General features: G+C 38.8%; 1 pseudogene; it reads right to left on the bottom strand.

Annotated features, from left to right (window-relative positions):
• Positions 1-206: 206 nt before the first annotated feature.
• On the bottom strand, positions 207-1277 carry LOC102848547 (annotated as a pseudogene).
• Between the last annotated feature and the right edge of the window lie 3459 nt (positions 1278-4736).

Raw genomic sequence — 4736 nt, 5'->3', positions numbered from 1 at the left:
TTTTATGAGCTAAAAAGCTTAGCCTTTTTATTGCATGAAACTTAAATTGGCCAAGGTAGCTGTTGTGGAGGAGACATTGGAGGGGTTGAGGGAGTGGAGAAGTGTCCCTCCACCAGCTCACCGCTTCTTGCATAATTTCTGGCATCTTCCTGCCTGCAATGCCAGCTTTTTCATCATCCTGAAGAGGAGAGGGAGGCAGGGGCGAATCACACACTCATCGTCATGCTTAGAGAGTAATTGTTATTTGGGAACGAGTGGAGGAAATTCCCTCCTTGCTTGCCTTCATCTTCAGGAGTACTCGGAGGATTGCTAATGCCCCTTACGTTGTAGGGAGAATTTTTTGGAAGTCCATCTTATTGCCTGACCCTAACGATCTGTTCATGGGTTGAGGTTCCATGCCATCCATGCCTGTTATTGGGCTGTCAGAGCCAGGACCCATTGGGAAGTTGGACCAGCTGCCTCCAGGCAGCACCAGATTAATTAATGTGTAGATGTCACTGGAATTTGTTTGAATTTTCAGGACTAAGCATGCTGGGTGTTCCTGAAGAGCCACCACCACCAGGGAGGCCCATATAGGTACCAGGTGAGGACGATGAGTATGGAATGGAGTTAGTACTATTAGGATTGGGTCAGGGTCAGACAGCTCCTGGGCCCATGTTAACCCTGGGCATAGTGGGGCTAAGGGAATTGGGTGGTGGTCTCATGCCACTTCCTTTATGCCCATGGCCAGGACCCATGGGTCACATTCCTCAATGAGGGTTCATTTTCTGCATTGATCCTCCCATGTCGGGATGCCCTTGTTATCGGGTGGGATCCATGGAATTGGGCAGCAATGGCTGTGTCCCAGGAATTCCTCCTGCTTTGCAGCTAAGATCTGAACAATGGACAAGAATGACAGATGAATTGCTGCCTTTGAGCTGTAGTGTTGGAGAAATGTACTAAAGATCCCATGAATTGCCAAAAAAAACCCCAAATATGCCTTGGACAAAGTGCAGCCAGGGTGTTTTTTTGAGTCATAGATGATAAAGTTTCACCTCACAAACTTTGAGCATGTAGGAGGGACTATCCTTGGGAGAGGGACATGATGTTAAATATGTTGAGGGTCGGTGAAGGAGAGAAAGACCCTCTAAAGAGGGAGTCTTTTACCAGGGAAATACTCCTAAGGGAGGGGGAGGAGGAAGTCCTAGTCCTACAAATAACTGCAGGAGCTGAGGACAGCTGTAATTCTGCAAGGTCTCAGGCTTTTTATCAGACTGAGCAGAGAAACAGTCCACCATATATGTAAAATGGAAAATGTGTCTGAAAAATGGAAACACGACCTCCTTGCCCTTCCAGAGCTGTAAAACCTCTAACATCTTGTATAATTTTCCTGCCATATATTGGGACCCACATATAAAAGAGTTCACTGACTATTCCTATGTCTGTATCCCTATAAAAGGCCTCAAACAAAGCAATTTGGGGAGACCAGACATTTTGGAATTGTATCTAACTGAGGCTACCACCATTGTAGCAACAAACTTCCTCTTACTAAAGAGGTATTCATGGTGATTTACCCCTGAAGTGTCTACCCTGGGTCTCATCTTCTGGAAACACTTCATTAAGGTGGATTGACACAGTGACTGTCTCAATGGGCTCTAGTGTATCAGAAGTGTTGTACAGATAGGGTAGGGTTCAAATCTATTGTTTATATGGTCGCTATGTGATGTACTCAACTAGATGGCACCTAACAACAACAGTAACAAATATGTCAGTCCATGTTCCTCTAATATTCATTCATAGGAGTTTCTTGACCTTCTAGGCATTAGTGAGATGAGATAGAGTAACTTCAGCCACTTTGAATCAGATAATCAGATGTATACCATGCTGGGAATGAAAAACAGAAGAACAGTGTTATGTTAATAGTAAAAAAGTCGACTTCAACTTTAATTCGGAAATACAGTATTTAGTGATAGGATCTTATCTATATACATACAAGGAAGACTGGTAAGAAGACTATTATTCATATATATTTTCCTACATCCAGAGCCATAGAAGAATGAAAATTTTTACCAAATCTTGCAATCTGAAATTTACCAAACATGCAATCAAGATGCATTAATCAAAAGTGGTGATTACAATGCAAAAGTTGTAAACAATAAAGAAGCAATAGTACTTGGAAAATATGGGCCTGATGACAGAAATTTGACTGTAAATGAAAAGATCAGATTTTTTTATTTTCAATGATTTATTCACTGCAAATACCTCTTTTAAAAACACAAATGGCATATAAAAAACAAAACAAACAACAACAAAAAAAAAAACAAACAAACCACAAATGGCAACTAGAACCTACCTGATGGGCTGCATAGGAGACAAATTGGCAATGTTTGTGGAAGGAATTGTTGAAGAAGTGAACATACAAAGTCAAAACTAGACTGGGACAGACTGTGGATCAGACCATCAATTACTCACATGCAAGTTTAAACTGAGGCTGAATAAAATGAAAACAAGCCCATGACAATTAAAATATAGTCTTGAATCTATCCCACCAGAATTTTTAAATCTTCTTTAAAATTTTTTAAATTTTTTCTTAAAATCATTTTAAGAATAGGTTTGAAATATTGAATGATCGAGGGCCGTATGAATTGTAGGGTAATGTTAAGGATATCATCCATGAAGAGAGCAAAAGGTCATTAAAAAGACAGTGCAGAAAGAAAAAAAGTCAAAATTGATGTCAGAAAAGACTTAAAATTGCACTAGAAACTTAAGAAGCCAAAACCAAGAGAAAACATCCTAATATAAGAGAGCTTAATAGAAGGTTTTAAGGGCAGCTCAAGAAGACAAAATGAAATATTACAATGAAATGTGCAGAAAGTTGGAATTGGATAATAATACGGGAAGAATTTACTCTGCATTTCTCAAGCTGAGAGAATGGAAGAACACTTTCAACCTTGAGACTACGATATTGATAGATGCTATGGGCAATATACTAAATCACTCAGAAACCAAGATGGAAGGAATACATCGTCACTGCACCAAAAAGAACTAATACTGAAAAATTTCAGAAAATACCATAGGAGCAGAAGTTAATGGTAAGGAAAGAGGAAGTTGAAGCAAAAAGTCCCTGAAATGAATGGGATATCAAATGACTTGTTTCAATTAACAAATGCAGCCCTGGATGTGCTCACCAGACTATGTCAGGAAATTTAGAGGACAATTGTCTGTCTGGTGGATTGGAAGAGGTCCATATTTGTTCTCATTTCCAAGAAAGGAGTTCCAAAAGAATGTAGAAACCATTAAATAAGATCATTAAAATCACAGGAAAACAATATACTGCTGAAGATCATTCAAAAAATGGTTACATAGATAGGGAAATGCCAAAAGTTCAAGCAGGATTTAGAAGAAGCTCTGGCATCAGGTATATTATTGACAGTATCAGGTAGAACCTGGATGAAAGTAAAGGATATCATAAGAAAATCTAGCTATGCTTTATTGACTATGCAAATGCATTTGACTGTGTGAATCAGAACAAGTTACGGCTAACACTGAGAAACATGGAAATTCCAGAGTACTTAATTGTGCTCATGAGAAATCTATACCTAGACTAGGAGGCTGTTGTGCAAATAGAACAAGAGAATACGAAATAGTTTAAAATTGAGAAGGGAGTGTGTCAGGGTTGCAGTCTCTCTCCATACCTTATTTTTTAATTAAAAAAAATATTTTACCTTGTTTACTTACAAAATTCATATACATTGTTAGACACACTGGATCTTTCCACTTTCCTTTACCCACCTCTCCCCTCACCCATCAAAATGTGCAACCTTATGATAAATTCCACGCCCCTGCCCCACCCATTCTCGCCCCTCTGGGTTGTACAATAATGATCTTATATAGTATTTATCCTTATGGGACTGAGCTAGTTCACTTAGCATAATGCTTTCCAGTCCCTTCAGCAAGGTAATAATTTTGTAAAATCATTGTTCCTGTCAGCTGCATAGTATTCCACTGTGTGAATGTACCACAGTTTCTCAGTTCATTCAATTGTGATTGATCATTTGGTCTGTTTCCATATTCTTACTATGGCAAATAATGCTATTATGAACATTGGCATACGAATTTGTTTGTGCCTCAGTTTTCATTTTCTTAGAGTATATTCCAAGCAGTAGAATAGCTGTGTAATATGGAATTTCTATGTTTATCTTCTTGAGGAAATGCCATATTGCCTTCCAGAGTGGTTGTACCATTTTACAATCCCACCAACAATGTATAAGAGTATCTATCTCTCCACATCCTCTCCAACATTTATTACTTGCTGGCCTGCTATACTTTGCCACTCCTACTGGGGTAAGATGGTATCTCACTCTGGTATTGATTTGTAGCTCTCTTGTTTTTGTTGCTGATTACCTTTGAGTCGAGCACAATTCATAGAGATCCTACAAACAAAAGACCTGAAACCCCTCTACAACCACTGATGTTTGTCAAAGTTCATAGAGTTTCTGGAAGCATGTTCTTTAGAAAGTGTATGTCACTCTTATTGCTAGTGATTTTGGGTATGTCTTCATGTGTCTGTTGGCCATTTGAATGTCCTCATCTGTGAAAAGTTTTTCCATGTCTCTTGCCCATTTTGTAATTGGATTATCAGTCTTTTTCTTCTAGAGGCTCAGGAATATTCTGTAACTTTCGTTATGAGACCCTGAGATCGTATTACCAAATATTTGTTCCCAGTCAAAAAGGTGTTTTTTTTTTCCAGTCAAAAA

This window comes from Elephantulus edwardii, unplaced genomic scaffold (assembly GCF_000299155.1).
Source record: "Elephantulus edwardii isolate Elephantulus edwardi_28Jun2011 unplaced genomic scaffold, EleEdw1.0 scaffold00095, whole genome shotgun sequence".
In the NCBI taxonomy this organism is placed as follows: domain Eukaryota; kingdom Metazoa; phylum Chordata; class Mammalia; order Macroscelidea; family Macroscelididae; genus Elephantulus; species Elephantulus edwardii.
This window is presented reverse-complemented; position numbering and strand designations above follow the sequence as displayed.